This window comes from Cupressus sempervirens, chromosome 9 (assembly GCF_028749045.1).
Source record: "Cupressus sempervirens isolate cs-2001-9-10 chromosome 9, ASM2874904v1, whole genome shotgun sequence".
Classification (NCBI taxonomy): Eukaryota; Viridiplantae; Streptophyta; class Pinopsida; order Cupressales; family Cupressaceae; genus Cupressus; species Cupressus sempervirens.
The window spans coordinates 126,301,957-126,320,764 of record NC_143126.1 but is presented as its reverse complement, the minus strand read 5'-3'; the positions used below and the strand labels follow the sequence as shown (position 1 = coordinate 126,320,764).

General features: G+C 36.4%; 1 protein-coding gene across 1 annotated transcript in view; it reads left to right on the top strand.

Moving 5' to 3' along the window:
- The window catches only part of SPPA (signal peptide peptidase), a 187,655-nt gene that overhangs the window by 109,853 nt on the left and 58,994 nt on the right, over window positions 1-18,808 (top strand). The gene's annotated exons all lie outside the window — the stretch shown is intronic.

The window sequence follows — 18,808 nt, the reverse complement described above, 5'->3', positions numbered from 1 at the left end:
GCTCCATGTGGTAGAGCTAATTGGTTGGATGCTTACCATGGAAATTTCGCATCTTTATCCTTGGCTTGAGGTTCCAAGAGTTGGCAATTCTAATAGCTTTACTTGATAGTGGAGTCGAACAAGAATCTTCATGTCCATTTGGAGACACATTTGCATCTCTAGTCCTGTGTTGTGAATCAACTTATCAAGAGTCTATAGGTCTCTAGAGTTATGATAATTGTTCAAAGTTTTAAACATTGTATCAAGATTTTCTCTTTTAGTGATTCCTTTCATTTACAGTGACTCTTACAATCAGATGTACTCCTTAATCTTGGTGCTTTCTTCCTTCATACATTCAATGGTTATGGAGTTCATCCTCTAATATTGAATTATTTTTCTCAGAAGTCTTTCTTGGAGTGATTGAAGTTCTTCATTTTCTTCTTGTATTATGTTTACAAAATAATTCTCACAATAACTTAACACAAATCTAAAGAAACTAAAAATTCATGGTTGTTTACTTAAGCATAGATGTCATTTTTTTTCTGAAAAAATCTTCGAAGAAACTTTAGTGAAAATTTTAACTTTGCAATAACTCTGAGGATTATTTTGCAAATGAATCAAATTTGTTTTTGTCTGACCTCAATAAATCCTCCAGATTTTAGAAAATTATCACAAATTGAGAAAGCAAATTGAAAAATATCACTTTTTCTTGGTTTTTGGATTGCATGATCATGCTCTTATACCACTTGTAATGAAATTACTCACACCAGAGAAGGATATACTAGGAATACGATGCAAACAATTGATAATAACAATCCATTTGGAGGGAACAAACTTCCAAAAGTTTTCAATAAGATCAAAATCCACAATGTAATGACTAACTACTAAACTACCTCCTATATATGTGGTGCAGGAGCACCAGGACTTGGAAGGTGCACCAGAGGGGTCACATGGATGACCTTAAACATTTGGAAGATTAGAAAGACCTAAAAGGTCTTAAAACATTGTCATTGTGGCCATTAGTGCCAATGAATTATGATTTGAGTCAAGAAAAGTCAATATGTTCAAAGTTGCCAATGTTAGGCAAGGAGATCTAGAAGGGTCACTATGTATTGGGTAAATGGCTTTTAGTCTTAAATAGCGGTTTAATGGAGTAAAGCATGTAACGATACCTAATTGGTCATGAAATGATGTAATAAGGGCCATTATACTATATAGGCTCAGTAGGGTGTCCACTAGTCAATAAGATTATAAGACCTATGAGGGCTAATGCACAGGTTAAGGGAGTTTTATGGTTACCTGATGGGTTTAAGTACTTAAACGCGATGAATCTGAAAAGAACATTTAATGGTGCATGGTTCTCGAGTTTGGAAACTAGTTGCAACTTGACAACATTTCTTACTTCATGCAGTTAACAAGCAATCGGGCTAATAGGTCTGTCAGCAGTTGTGACGGTTCCTTAGTAGTTTTGACAGTTCAAAAAGTAGTTAATAGTTATTTTTCAGTTTATAAAGATGTTGGAGAGTCTGTTCAAGGCAGGGGAGTCGGTTCCTTAGTAGTTTTGACAGTTCAAAAATTTGTTAATAGTTATTTGTCAGTTTATAAAGATGTAGGAGAGTCTGTTCAAGGCAGAGGAACCCGATGAAGGGATACGGAAGGTCTACATAATCGGTTCAATGTGAATAGAGTTGTGCTTTTCTGCATATCATATGTTTTGACAGACTTTTGTTATTGATCACAGTGTCTGTTCACGTTGTACATGATCTCTTTTGAAGATCCATTCCAATCACATGATAGAGTACTGAAGTAGCTTTGAATTGGTCTTTATATCATTTCATTTGGGTAAGTTTGGACAAACTTATCGGGCTTTATTTTGGGACTGTTCAAAACTCTATTGGGGTACATCATGGGTACACAAGATGTAGCTTCCTCACTGCTCCATGTGCAACAAGACCCCATGGTTGACAGGGAGATGGGGGACGGTTTACCTGTTCCAAGAGTTGCAGGCAGCCATGCAAGGCCCAACATGTGCTTTGACCAATGGAAGATGGCAGTGATTGATCTCTGTGACAGTAGTGCAGAGATAGGATAAGTTTGGGAAACTTTGCCCATACAGAGAGTTGAAGTTTGCCTTGATTATCATGGATAGAAGAGGGTCTAGAGGTGATTAAAAGATCATAGAGATTGGGTGTTCAAGATAGGAATAGCCTACTGAGTGTAGAGAAAGGAGGGACTGCCATGAATTGACAGTAAAAGATGTGAACGAGTGTTATTGTTTGGGGTTAGGTGTGTTTAAGGGAAGTGTGGCCAAGGTGTAGGTTTGTGTAGGATCCCAGTTGTGATGGGGGAACTGAGATGTGACCATAGGGAGAAAGTGTATGCAGCCATTGGTGAAGAGATTGAGTGATTGGTCCAAGAAATCAGTCAAGATGTTTGTGTGTTCAAACTTATGAGTTTGGGTTTGTGAAATCAGATTTGAATGGAATCAGTCTTGGAGATGCTTTAACCAGTGAAACCTATGAGTGGGATCAGTGAGTGAGTTGTGACCAGAGGTTGATGGCAATTAGTATGTGGAGGTCAGTGGTTGTGGAGAGTAGGAAGACCATTGATGGGTCTTGTGGAAGCATTTAGTGGCTAGGAGCATTTGATTATCAGTCATAGGAACTTGGGGTAGGTTCAAGAAGATTGAATCAGTTGGCTATTTTGAAGAGATAAGTTTGATGTGAGAAGTTTCTCACAAGTGATTTGAGGATTCAATCCTTGCTCATTGAAGGAAGAGTGTGAACCACTAGAATCTGCATCAAAGTGGTATCAGAGCAAGAAGATCTGGGATGTCATGGTGTAATAACCCCAATTGGTTATAGCTTAGACAACACTAAAGTTCTTTATTTTGACATTAAATCAAACACTTGGCAAGCAGCGCTAATACCACTGAAATGAACTCCAAATATTTGTTGATCTGCAATTTCCTCAATTGCAATTTTCTGAATAACAATGATGATGGTCAAGCGAATTCTGATTGCATGGAAAGATTTTGCAGATTGTTTGCTATGCCAAATGAACATTAAAATTCTGAATTCTGAACAAACAATAATTCTGGAACTCGCTTCAAATGTATCTTTTTTCAAGCTAATTATGAAATCAGAATCACAACATAAATTCGATGCACCTGATGATCACTACATACAATTGCAGTAGATTCCACAAGCATGCCCAAAATGGTAACTGAAATTACACATAGACCAGTGTCCCAAACAGAAGAGATGGACACCCAATCGCAGCAGTTCAACGCCTGGACTGTGGTATTCAAACAGGCCTGCGGCAGATGGAAAAAAGTGGAATGTACTGCCCATGACTAGGTAACTAACTGCCTAGGGATATCAATACCGATGTGTAAAGCCCTAGTGTTCTGAAATGCAATGCCAAAAACCACCCAACAGAAGTGATGCCAAATCTGGAAATGCAGTGCCAAATTTCAGTGACAATCACCTTCTTTGCACCAGTATAGGTGATCAATAGCAGGCCCTAGTAACGCCAAAAGGAATGACAATTTCCAATGCCCAGCAGCAGATGTAATACACAGTCATTAATTCTAACAATTTCTCCCAACTGCTCAATGTCTTCTTAGCAACAACATATATAGAAAGAAGACTCAGATTTTCAGCCTTGAACAAGTCTCAGAATTTAATCCATAATACTTTAGCTGTGGATTAAATGCACATCCAAAATCAAACCCTTATACTTTAGCAAGGGCACAACTTCAGATGCATAAATGTCACAAAGACAACAAGAGCGAAATAAGATAATTAAATAATCGGATGCCTTTTTCCAATGAAATGTGCTTGTATTTATGATCTTTTATTGCCAAAAGTTTCCCAAAAGAAGTTAACTCCAGAAACTGCAAAGTTCTCCAAAAGAAGTCAGCTCTTGAAACTTTCCAACACAACTCACTTTATAACATTTAATATATGGCTTGGGCATATAAGTAATTAAATAAATGACCCCTTTCAATGATGACTCAACCCTCAACTTAACTGAAATTATAACTTTTAATAAGCGATTTAATGATTTAATAATAACTCGGCCACTAAAAATATAGTACCTCCCAAAATATTCATCATTTAAATATGCTGTCAGAAATAGGAGTCACACCTATTATTTCTCCAAAATACTCATCATTTAAATACGCCATCAGAAATAGGAGTCACACCTATCATGTCTCCATGTGACCAAATGCACTTTCTAAAAATAGAAAGGGTCCATCACAATTAACACCAACATACCACAATTAGTAAGTACACAAATTTAAGCCCAAATAAAGTCCAATCTAAGCCAAACGAAGATCAACTTGTAGCTTAATGAATGTGGAGAAGACAAGACCCCCCCAAGCCAAGCCACTGCCTCGGATGATCCTCTATTAACAATAATTAGCCTACGAGGATCACAATAATAGGTTAATCTTTCAAACTTCGATGTTGGCAAAAATGGGGACATTACGGTCCTCCCTCTCCAAGATTGCTTGTCCTCAAGCAAGGTAGTAACACAGTGAACTCCAAACTCCACCTAGATCCCAAATGAAGAAGTACATGACACCCCTATCAACATTGAACCAATTGCATACCACTAACATTGTCAAGACCAACAACATAACATGCAACATAGCACTCAGAATTTGTGCTGATGATGTAGGAGTTAGGATATCACCAAAAAACAATTCCATGAAATCTCAGCATATTATTTATCCCGGTCACCACCCACATAATATATATTGAACTGGAATCCGGATCATCAATCCCCACAAAAGATGTAATTAGAGAACCTGATGCAACATGGGGTTCTTTGCTGATGCCAACAAATACACTCATTGCAACAATACCTATAACTGCAATGGATGTAACTATATCCTCATCAAAACTTGTGGCTATAGGAACATCGCCAATTATGGCTATAGGAAACTAAACCATGTCTGCAGATGGTGAAAGCTGAGCCCAACTCCACTTAGGCAAGTGATCAACAACAACCTCAAACAATGGATTGTCATAAGACAATGTTGCATCCATGTCGAACATAGGATTGTCCATGAAGTGAACATCAACACTATGTTGATCCATAGTATAACATAACTCTGTCTGTACATCAGTCACCTAATCATCAATAACATGTGTACTAATCATCAATAACGTGTACTATCATCAAAGCACACATCTACAACCACATGCATATTGCTAGACTCCTCAGTAGATGGCTCAACCGACACAGAAGTGGCTGTTGACATGACAATATCCTCGCATGCTCCTACTCCCACTATTGCTGCATTACCATCAAATGCATTATCTTGGCAACTCATGCCAATAACTGCATCATCCAACTCAACTTGACATGAACTCTCATCACACTCCACATCAATTGTGTCCAACTCTTGCATTGTCTCATAAGAAATGTCCCACACATTTGTAGCCACCATAGTATCATTGCGTTTCTTACTTCGAAAAAGTGATATCACGCTCTGCTCAAACCTAGTTGTGAAATCAGATTTGACATCCACCTGTGGTTTTGTTTCAACTCACTCACTAGCACATCCAACTATTTCACAATACCCCATATCTTAGATTCTCCATCCCTCGGTGGAGAAGTACGCCCTCTACAAGTACAATATCTACTTGGAATGAATCTTGTATCACCATCAATGTCGCTGAATAACAATCACTAAAATATTAGCACTAATCAAACTAAGCCCAAATCCTGCAGGCTAGCAAGAAACTGTTCTGATACCATTGTAATAACCCTAGTTGGTTATAGCTTAGACAACTCTAAACTTCTTTATTTTGACATTGAATCCAACACTTGGCAAGCCACACTAATACCATTGAAATGAACTCCAAATGTTTGTTGATCCACAATTTCCTCAATTCCAAATTACCATACTCAAATAATTAAAAGATAAAGGCAATTTCCTTAGTAGTTTTGACAATTCAAAAAGTAGTTAATAGTTATTTTTCCATTTATAAAGATGTAGGAGAGTCTATTCAAGGTAGTGGAACCAGATGAGGGGATAAGGAAGGTCTATGTAATCAGTTCAATGTGAATAAAGTTGCGGTTTTTCTGCATATCATATGTTTTGACAGACTTTTCCTACTGATCACAATGTTTGTTCATGGTGGTCATGATCCCTTTTGAAGATCCATTCCCATGACATGATAGAGTACTGAAATAGCTTTGAATTGGTCTTTATATCATTTCTTTTGGGTAAGTTTGGATAGAGTTATCGGGCTTTATTTTGGGACTATTCAAACCCTTAATTGGGATATACCATGTGCACACAAGATGTAGTTTCCTCACTGCTCCACGTGCAACAAGACCCCATGATTGATAGGGAGATGGGGATGGTATACTCTACCTGTTACAAGAGTTGCAAGCAGCCATGCAAGGCCCAACATGTGCTTTGACCAATGGAAGATGGTGGTGATCAATCTTTGTGACATTAGTGCAGGATAGGAGAAGTTCTAGAGACTCTGCCCATACAGAGAGTTGGAGTTTGCCTTGAATATCGTGGATAAAAGAGGGTCTAGATGTGATTAAAAGGCCATAAAGATTGGGTGTTAGAGATAGGAATAGCCCAGTGACAGTATAGAAAAAGGAGGGACTGTCATGAATTAATACTAAAAGATGCAAACAAGTGTTATTGTTTGGGGTTAGGTGTATTTAAGGGAAGTGTGAGAAGGTGTAGGTTTGTGTAGGATCCCAATCATGACAAGGAACTAAGATGTGAACATAGGGAGGAAGTGTATGCAGCCATTGTTGAAGAGATTGAGTGATTGGTCCAAGAAATCAGTCGAGATGTTTGTGTGTTCAAACTTTGGGTTTGTTAAATCAGATTTGAAGGAAATCAGTCTTGAAGATGTTTTAACCAGCGAAACCTATGAATGAGATCAGTGAGTTAGTTGTGACCAGAGGTTGATGGCAATTAGTATGTGGAGTCTAGTAGTTGTGGAGAGTAGGAAAACCATGATCATATGAGCATTTAGTGGCTAGGAGCATTTGGTGATTGGTCATATGAACTTGGGGTAGGTTCAAGAAGATTGAATCAGTTGGCTATTCTGAAGGGATAAGTTTGATGTGCGAAGTTATTTCTTACAAGCAATTTGAGAAATTAGTCCTTGTTAATGGGAGGAAGAGCATGAACCACTAGGTTCTGCATCAATATATGCATCTCTAGGTAAATATTTATACCTTAATCCCAATGAGGCCAACTTAACATAATACAATCATACCTATTGTAGCATCTCAATTTTTCCCAGCCTTAACTAACAACTATCATATCATTGAACACAGTTACTTTTTCAGTATTCATGAGCATGAGAAGGCAGTTATAAAAGCTATTTAGATGTTCTTATGGAAGAGTTTAACAGGTATAGCAGGTTAAAAAAGCATTCAATCAACAAATGCAATATGTATAATTGCCATCATGATTAACTATTACTGTAACAAGGTATTTCTCCATCATAGTTTAAATATAAATAAAAAGATACATTACTTTTCATAATCATAGGAAAGACAGTTATAAAACCACTTCACATATTCAAATGAAAGGGATCAACGGTTATAAAAGATTATCTGAATCCTAGTCAATTGAAAAGAGAGGAACTACTTTCACCATATTAACCAACTAAACATATCTTCAATTAAACTTGCAAGAACATAAAAGTAAAATACTTGTTAAAAGAAGATAACTTGAATGCAGATCATATCTCCATCTAGTACAAGTCTTGGCATTTGGTGGAGAGGAGAAGCATTGTTAGGGACTTAACCTCCCAACCGTAGAACCTTAGGTATCCCTACACAATATCAACCGAGAAAGGCCCTCCCTACTTGAGATTAGGCATGGGGCACTCCTATCCTGTCATTGAGCATCCTGGTGTTAAAGTGTCGGCTAGGCAATCAGCTAGGCTATGGAGCCCTTCCTATCAGTCCATCTATTGAATTGCTAGCAACTTTGACTTCTAATGATCACAACAACAAGCACACCACTTAACCTACCGCTCGACTTGTACCATTTGATCAGCACGAGCTAACTTGGTGTGTTCATTTGCTTATACTTATTTTATGCTTAGCATAGTATTAATTATCCCTCTTTTCCTTGCAGGTTATATTCACACAATCATTTATTTTCAGCGTACACCCTTCATCTAGACCTTATTGGTCATCCTGGATGAATCTCGGTGTGGCTGTCCACTAAACTCTAGCTGTAAGTTACCGTATTCGTTTAGGGAACATGAAAATCAATATTCTATTCAATCCAACGTCAAAGTTGGTTTGAATTTGAAACCAAATTGCATTTTCTTTGACATATTCGGTTGAAATTCATCCAATGGGACCTTGGTCAACTTTTTGACCAATTTCAGCGAATTTTAAAAACCACCTGCGAACTTGGGAGGAATGTCGAATGGTTTTGAACGAATTTCATGCGAATTTGGCAGAATTTGAGTTCGGTTGACTTTCAATGGAAATGTTATAACATTATTTTAATGTTAAATGATATATTGATATTGTTAAACTGTAAACCTAAAACATAAATACATTGTAACTTAGTTTATTATTGTTAAAGATTAGTTGCCCGCAAAACAAGAGGTCTATCATTGTTGCCATTTTACTCCTTCCTTACTCCATTCATGCAATCAAATATTTAGGATTATATCTACCGAATACCAAGTACTGATATTATTAGTTTCATTTAACGTTAATCATTTGTATGGTGGTCAGCATTGTACATGAGACTTAATAAATCCCATCGATGCGTATTAACTAAAATTTAGTGAATAAGGTTTACCCGTAAATATGGCTAGCCCTTTATTTGTATATGTGTTACTTATATCAATTGATGATTTTTCTAGTCCCTCGGTTACCTAAGTTGATCATAGATATTATTGACTTGACTTTATGTTTGTAATTTATTTCATTATTGTTCATTACTTTGTAATACACTAATATTTCAATTTATTCATTTATTAATAGTATTAAATTATTATTGTTAAAGATTAGTTGCCGGCCTGATATAAAGAAGTTGAAACTAATCTCAATTATCACCCAACAAATATATATATATATATATATATATATATATATATATATATATATATATGACTTGGCTTCTCTTTTAAGTGTGTTTTGGAAGATAAAACAAATATATATATATATATGTACATCTCTTATGAACGAACCCAAAACGAACCCAACCCAACCCAAAAATATTTTGAGCGAATGTCAAACCCGAATATCAAACCCGCATACGAACTAGAATCCGAACCGACAACTTAGCACTGGCTTATAACAGATGTACAAAAGAAAAGTTCCTCGGTATTTTCATATATCTTATCTTCATCTCAAAGAGGATGCTTTCCTTTTCTCAGATGACATATGGCTAATGCCTCTGTATAAGATTAGCACAAGATCTTATTCTTCCTCTTTAATTTAACTTCTGAAAGTAAAAATCATTTGTGTACAGCAATTAAAAAACATAATTAATTTCTTGTACTTGAGGAATCAGCTTGCTGACATATCATCCCATTCTAGACTCTTGTCTGTTAGACTCCAATTCATGACATTATCAATTGCTTATTCTACGCACTTTATCTCAAAATCAATAAACATAATTTAAGAATAGAAATGTTTAGAAGAAGGCACGACCTGGTCTGCTAGCAGGTGTGATCATTTTTGATTCTAGAAATGCCTATACGACTCCTTGACAGTAGTGTATTGACCTTAGTTGACGTGTGAGCAATCACAGAGTGAAACAGTGGCGATTTGAATTGAAAATGCTGGTAGGTATATCAGCAAGAGGATTGCAACCCTAGTTGTGAACCACAGGAAAAAAGAATGCAATACTCAATATAATCAATGACAGTTTATATGCAATAGTCAAATGTGCTCTACAAAAATATGAATGCAATTCTCAATATGACAGTTTGAATAAAATCTTAGAGATGGCAATATGGAAACACTGACATTGACTGATTCTCAAAACAACGATGTGTGTATTGTTGTTAGTGAGAATGAAATTGCAAATATATAGTTTGGCTCGCTGCTCAAATGCATGCTTGGTTAGGAGCAAGATGGAGAAAGGTGGCTATAAGATGAGTTGCATTCAAGAACCACTAAAAGACTGATAACACGTGTGGCTATTTCAAAAGAAATATCAAATAGGCCGTTGGAAATAAAGAGGGCCGATGATATGAAATAATATTATTAAAACGTTGCCAAAGGTTGAAATAATAATAAAACATTGACATAGGATGGAAATAATATTTTTACTTCTTATGTTTATCATATTAATATATATTACAATTGTTCCTAGTTCATTTCTTGCTCAAATGAAAACTTTTATTATCTAATTAAATGTGTCAACTTGGTTAGCTCATGGTGATCACTTGGTTTACCCTTGTTTGCCTAGTCTAGTTTTTCCCTGGACTAAGGTGGTTTAAGACCCATACCTGTTAGCTCAATGGTAGGTAGTGCTCTCATGCTCTTTTCTTCTTTGGCAATGCTTCCCCTCTTTGTCGCGTTCTTGCAAAAGAAGTTTATCAAGGTAATAATATGTTTCCAAATTGTTTGATCAAAATAAAATATTCATGTTAGCTAAATCATTTGCCATTCATATAACATCATAATGAAAACCATTATTCCGAGTTCCCATGAAAGTATAACAAATAACCAACACTTCATTTCACATGAAATCACAACGATCAACTTAACTTTTCATGATGTCGCAATAGCTATGAGAAATATTTTATAATTAAGCAAAAATAGGGATGTCCTATGCACTCTAAATGATTTAATCAAGTATTAATTGAGCCATTGGTTGTTCTTTCGCATCCCAGTATATGCTATAGGATCATGGCATAATAGTAGACAAGGTATTGTACGAGGTGCTAGTTGGATATTCAGCTATGAAAAAATCACTTGAATAGAAACTAGAGGATCTCCAAGCATCCCATGAGGAGGTGCGAGTAGAGAATATAGCTAGTTGACTTGAAGTAAATCACTTGGAAGGAAGAGTCATATATTACTAACCTAGTAGGGAGAATAGAAGAGCATTCTACATTGGAATCCTTGAGCAAGTGCAACACAGTTTGATGGTAAAAGATTTGTCAATATAAAAAATCAAGTGACATCTACAAAGGGATGTGGAGTAGCCTCTACTTTGCTCAAACAAATAATGAGTGAGGGATACAAAGAAAGCACCCATGGTCATGTTTTATTACAAGATATTACATTTCATAAATTCATGCTAGGTTTGAATCACATACGAGGGGTATAGACTAGAAGTTGCTAATGAATATGTGCTATGAAGGTAGAAAAGCTGGCTAGAAAGGCTAGAGAAAATATCAATCCGTTCTTATTGAAAGGACCTTTTTATGAGGGCCATTGGATATGGGAGCATTGAGATTGGTGAATACTGAGAGGAGTTTATACCATGCATAAACCAAGGATATCCCAAGGAAAGTAAATATTTCCTCCTTTTTTTAGAAGCCTTAACATGATTATAGGTATTGTCCGAATCACGAGCAATAATCAAATTAAGTAGAGGGTAGGAATACTTTACCTCAAGAGGATGATGAACCTTGAAAGGAAAACTTTAGACAAGGGAGAAGAAAAAAAATGCAAAGAAAAAAGATGGAGATGACACTTCACTAATGCTTAGGCCTAATGATGAGGTAGGTAAGCTAGTGGGAAACATCAGAAGGCAAACCAAAGCTAGAATGTACCATCTTTTGTATCAATTTCAGGGAGAGAAGGACATGCTGCCTAAAAATATGGATATCTTGTTCCTTGTACTAGTTGTGTGAGAAGTAACCATTGTAAGGTAACTGATAAGAAGCCAATGTTATAGAGATTAAATGAAAAAGGATGAAGCCATTCTTTAAGAAAGAAGGAATAGAAAGGTTAAGACACACTCAATGCAGATGAGAAGCCACTTGATTTAAGTTGTAGAAATCTAACGACTAGTATTGTTATTAAAAGGCTGGAGGGCATTGGGATGGCAAGCATTAGAAACTCCATCTAGGGCTTTAGCAAAAACATGGTAAAGGCAAGAACCAACAACTACAAATAAGAGGAGAGAGAAGCATAATAAAACACTAGAATCAAGAAGAGAATAACTCTCACAAGAATTTTCAACACCGTTTAATGGAAGTGGGGTTTGACATTTGGTTCTTGGATATAATATTTTCTCTATTTGCAAAGAAGAAAGGTTGAGATTCTTTGATTTGTATGGGCATGTGAGTAGCACAACAACTCTACTTGTGAATTTAGTTATATTCAAGATCCAAACTTTACTTGCAAAGAAAGCTAGGAGGGTTCTTCACACACCATGACTGAGCATGAAGAGCATTTTCACTTGGAAACCAAGGATGGACAAAGTTAGGGTAAATTATAGCAGGTGGTCTATTAACTTCAGCCTTCCCATTTTGTTCATTGCTGATTGGTACTCACTGCCACTTGTTATGCATAACAATGAAGAATAAGTAGATTTGTAGGAAGTTTCACAACTTCTTGCAAAATTAGCGAAATCAGAAGCACAACAGCAATATGGGAACTTTCCAAATGTTGTAAGTATAGTTCATAGACTCCGATTCAGAGTACTTAGCAAGCCCAAAATTTTGAGTTAATGAAAAAGTGGCCAAAACTTGTCAACTTGCAAAATATCAAAATTTATTTTAAAAACATTTCTTTTCAAGAATGTAATTAAAAAATGTATTAAATGAGCCTAGAGACCACGAGGAATCATTTTCTATTAAATTTGAATTTTGAATACATGCGGATTACAAAATTGCATCATGTAGTCTGATAATAGACACAATAGCTAGCTGCTAACTATTGTACAGGTTGATAATGCAGTTTGGAGGACACACATACACACAAAAGTCTGATCTTCCAAGCATTCTACTTCCTTCAAATACATAGCAGAGATATTCTCAATCATCCAAGATCGAGTATAGAGGACTGGACCTGCAGTAATCGTTAGTGATATCTGCCTCAATAAAATCTGAATGTGCAAATTGTTCAAAAGAATTTGCAGAACTTTACATGGTATCAGAGCTCAAGTTATCTGATCTAGGGCTCTGCAAAATTTCGAAGTGTTTTATTGAGATGACAAAGAAGTTCAAAAGATATATATTGAAATGATTACGAATTTGAATAAGTTATAAATAACGAAGAAATGCTTCACTGCAACTATATATGGATAGTCCCAAACATTCAAACTATGTTACACACATTCTTTGAATCCTTGCGATGGTTGTCTCTATCTAAATTGTCATCTTCCTCAATATTTGATGATTCCTATCCTTGTTGGCTGGAAGATGTACTTCTTCATATTTTCACTGGCTGGAAGACTCACTTCTCAGTATTTTATGGTTCATATGTTCGCTGGCTAGAGGACGTATTTGAATCAGTTTGATTATCAAATGGAATGATCAAAGAGTCATGTGTTTGGGAGCCATGTGCATACATAGTTGTTGGCATTCAAAGAGTTGTATGTTGTATAACTATTGGATTTTTTTAAAAACCAGATGAGGGAAAAATGGTTCAGATGGAGTAGTCCCATTTGTTAATATCTGTAATACTTGCAGAAGGATTGGATATGATTTGAAGTAATTTTGATGACTGTCCTGGTAGTACTATGGTGTGTATTAGAGGAGGAATGTGTAATATTAATAAATCTCACTTGCAAGTCTTGCTACTTGAACCACGGCATCAACAGATGCAACCTTTGGGATAGGACAAAGAATATCACAAGTGAGTTGTCGGCATTATGTCAAATAGTTTGTATGAACAATCCTTTATGTGAATTGATATCATACTCCCCCGAAACGAAGCCCATGGCATTGAGCATTTACTCAAACGGTTCACAACTAGTCTTTGTGCTTGTGAACTTCCTATTGGCACAATAGACAATACCCATGACACTTTATTCGGTCCAACAAAGCATATTATGAGAGTGCAAGCTTGCAATGGTGTGGAGGTTTCACTATTGATTATCAGGGCTGACTCATGGAGATTCCACCAATTCGCACAAAGGTGAAGCTTGGAATTCGCTTGGCATTCGCTGACTCATGAAGCTTTCAAAGACCAAGGGTCAAGGGTCACTATAGGGGCACGTCTATATGGCCACCAAAATATCCATGGCTTAATTGTTCAAACTAGGGAAATTTCACGTTAAGTAAAGCATGACTAGCCAATAAGGAAGCCTACTCAAACATGTATGTGTAGATTAGAGAGGGATGATTCATCGATGTGTATCATTTTATTTATAATTTCAGAAGAACGTGGATTGGAGGGATGGTTACCATCTTTACTCCCTATATTATATTATAGTAGAGGAGATTGAATATGGATTCGACCATGGAGAATTGAGAATACTGCTATGGTATTGCTCAGTTTTCGAAGTATCTGAGAAGTATTAGTAAATAATATGAAAGAGAAATAAAGAGACGTGTGACATCTAAATCACCAACTTTGCATGCAAAAGGAGAAAGTTGTGTAAAATCTAGTAGTGACTGCATAAGCATGGATTTCCTTCCACTGGGAAAGACTCCAAGGAAACTACATGTAGGAAAAGACCTTGTTTAAATTACGAGCTATAATTTAAAATGGAGAGCAAATTATTCAATATGCATGTGTACCGGTTGAATGCCTATTTGACTTGTGTAAAATCGTTTGTCGGTGCCTAGATATGGAGACATTTGGAGAATGCCGCTCTACTAAAAGGAAACTCCCATTCAGAATAAGTTTGATCCACTATAAAAGGGAACCTTAAAAAAAAAAAAAAACAACAACAACAAATGATTCTATCATTTAAGACGAACTTGATTATTTTGTTTGAGAGGGAGTTCATCATTGAAGATAACTCGTGGATAGAATCACTGATAAGATGCACATGGATAATGATTACATCACGAGACTACAGATCATTTTACTCAAGGCATTTTTGATCTTCCCTCAAGTCCAAGAGGGAGTGTTAATGATTATGGACTTAGAAAAGATGCATTCTATATAACCTTATAACTATTCAAATTATTAGTATTGATTCTCTTAGAAAGAAGGGAATAAAGTAACATGATGCTGTGACACTAAGTATTAAGATAATATCTTATACTTTTTATAATAGTCAACTACTTGTCTGTAGTCTGTCTTTCAATCCAGATAGGAATGTTTCCTATCCTGTCTCTAGTTTTGTTTCTAATTCCATCTTCAGTCTACGTTGTTTCTTTTAGAAACAACGTCCTTGTAATTCTTTATAAGGAACACATTTGTTTCTTTGTTAATCAATGAATCATCCGGAAATCCGTTAATCTGCCAACTCTTCTTGAATCTTGTAACATGGTATCAGAGCCATGATAAGGAATTTTTCGAAAAATTTATAATTTCTTTTGAAATTATCTGCTAAATTTTTTGAAATTATTCCTAGGGATTTCTCTATAGCATGTCCAAGATTTCTACTTTTTTGAGAAATTTATCTGTGCCCATCTAAGTTTCAGCTAGGGTTTATGAATCTGAAAATCGTGTCCATGCAAAACGAAAGCCATTTTTATCTGCTCACGATTGGTAAAATTGTGCTTAGCAAATAAAGTTTGATATTATTTTGTTTGCGGCTTGGAGTTTTTGTTTGGTCTGTAAGTCGTGTCCGCAATAGCTAAGGATTTTTATTTATTTTTTTATTTTGAGTTTTGCACACCACGACAGTCGTCTCTTTTTGCAGCCTCCTGGTCTGCAAAATCCGTGCTTGTATCCTTGGGAAAGCTGGCAAATTTTTTTTGCAAATCGCGTCCAAATCACACGCGTTTGAAGCAACTCGCGTCCATATATTTTCCAGCTCATTTGACAGCAAAATCGCGATTATAGGGTCAAGGATTAGTTCGTTTTGTTTGCATTCTTCATCATTTGCGCTCTCCCTGAAAAAAATCTGCCATTTTTATCAAGAAATCTGAAGTTTTTTCAAGCTTTTTTCAGCCAGGGCCGTTTTTTTTCGAAACCCTAATTTTTGGGGTCGAAAAAATATTTTGTTTGCAAATTCTTGGTGGGTTTTTCGAGAGCTCAACTGGGTTGTCGTCCGTTTTTCTGGGTGCCTCGATTTTCGAGCCAGCGGATCTAGAAAACGACAGGAGATTCCTTCTAGGTTTTTCGAGCTCTCTTCTAGGTCATTCTTTGATTCTTCTGGGTCTTTCGTATTTTTGCCTCGAAGAACGTGCCCTCACAGATTTTCACAGTTTTTCATTGAAAAACGTGCCATGGCATCTCTGACAAATATTCTGCTCGAACATAATTCCAAATTCAATGGTCGCATTTATGGAACTTGGAAGCAGCGCATCATCGTGATCTTCGAATATCGAAACACCGATCAACTTGTTCTGGGTGTTACGCAGCGTCTGACTTCTCTGGGTCCTGATCAAGATACATGGGATCTGAACAATCGAGAGGCAGTAATGCTTCTCAAACTATCTGTAGCTGATGACTAGCTTTCTCAGATTCCATCCGGCAAGACAGCTGCCGAAATCAAGACACATCTAAAAGGTCTTCATGAGACTTCCGACAAGAGCAGAGCCTTCTTTCTGAAAAACACTCTGTTTTTTGTTGTCATGGATGAGCGCACCTCGCTCCAGGCACACCTGAATCGGATTCAGGAAATCCGTGATCAGTTACTTGCCATCGGTCGCAAGATGGAGGAAGAGGATATTGTGGTAATCACTCTTCGGAGTTTACCAAAATCCTATGAGCATTTTATCGAGACTCTCAACATCACATCTTCTGGTGTTGATCTAAAGTTCACTGATCTCTGCATCTTGCTACTTCAGCAAGATCGGTGGAAACAACAGTTTGGTAGCAGCTCCAGTTCCACCTCCACTGAGCAAGCCTTTGCTGCAAAATCCTTTCAACAAAACATTGGCAACCATCAGTCTTCTTAGCCTTCCCAGCATCAACCTTCTGCTCAATCCTTGGATGGCTCTACGAAGCAAAATGTACAGTGTAATTACTATCACAAGTTCGGCCATATGAAATTCGAGTGCCGGAAACGTTTGGCTGCCCAAGCAAGGCAAAATGCTTCCCAGCCAACAACACAAGTTGTCGAGCTTCCTGATCAAGGTGAAGCTGCATTTTTTGCCTTCTGAATTTGTTTTTGTTTTTGTGGGTTTGTTGATTTTCTCCTCAAGAATCATTTCAAGTTGTCTATAATACGCAAGGTTGTGTGAGATTCTGGGTTTTACCGTTTTTCCCACAAAAACGAAGTTTTGTAATTGCAACTTATTTTGAGTCATAGCATTCTTCTGGCAAAGCTTCTTGGTTTCAGCATTCTGTAGATCCAGGGAGGGTCTCAGTTATCACAGAATGTTTTGACATCCGTACGTTGACCATTAAGGGAGGGTATTAAGATAATATCTTATACTTTCTATAATAGTCAACTACTTGTCTGTAGTCTGTCTTTCAGTCCAGATAGGAATGTTTCCTATCCTGTCTCTAGTTTTGTTTCTAATTTTGTCTTCAGTCTAAGTTGTTTCTTTTAGAAACAACGTCCTTGTAATTCTTTGTAAGGAACACATTTGTTCCTCTGTTAATCAATCAATCATCCGAAAATCCGTTAATCTGCCAACTCTTCTTGAATCTTGTAACACTAAGATCATGGTATGCCTTCTTGACAAAAGGAGAAGCTAAATGATCTGCAATGGTGAATCTTGACTCAGAGGGAGTAGACCATGCTTTATTGATTCCCGAGTAATAAAGAATTTGTAGCAGAGAATCATATGTATCATCTTATAAGAAGGTTATATGTCTGAGAGAGTACCTAGAAGATCAAGTTGACTCCCTAGGATCTAGGTTATACAAACTCAATTTGAGTGTACCATGTCAAGATGGTGTATACTCATAAAGTACAAAAGCTTTCATCAAGGTTATGATGGAAAGATAAGTATCTATTGTACTTGAGCTCTTCTTTTATCTTATGTCTATAATATCTTTCATTTGTATTTTTTATATAAGAAGAGTATATGCTTGATTTTTCTTTTTTGAAGAATGTTCTTGTAGGAAAGAATTTTGGATTCAGAGGGAGTCTGACATCTCATCAAGGCAACCTTGAATAAGGAGCTTGGAAGATTTGATATCCAGTAGGAGTATTGAAAATCTAAAGTGAGCAACCATCTGATGGGCCTACCTTTATAAACATCATGGTGTGGAAGCATTTCTCAGCAAACAGTCTTTCAACATCAGTTTGCAGTAACAGAAAAGGATCTTCTAGCATGAATTTGCCCTGATAGCAAATGATCTTATGGTGTTTTAAATCTATAGAGGACTACTGACAAATCTTGAATAGTTTCAAGATTGTGTTGTGAAAGAGACATTTCTATGTCTATGAATCACAACTTGGATAAAGAGAGAATTTAATTATTCTCTGGACTTCATCCTTAAGTACTGGAAATTAGAAAGCAAGTATTCTTATCAAAACTCTTTGAGAGTGATCATCTCAGGAAAGATCCAGGTATGATTGAATTGTTTTATATTCTTATGATAATTTATATTATTGTCAAGATATTGAGTGTTATGGGGCTTCACCATTTGTGTTTGTTATTTAGGAGTTGATGATCTCTGAAATAATGAACACTTGTATAAAGACATTATAAGAGGTGATGATCTCTAAGATAATGTTTTGACCAGTAGAGAACTACTCGCAGATTTGGATGAATTTAAGATCATGTTGTGATGGAGGCATTTCTATGTCTATGAATCACAACTTGGATAAAGGAAGAATTTAATTATTCTCCGGATTTTGTCAAGTGTACTA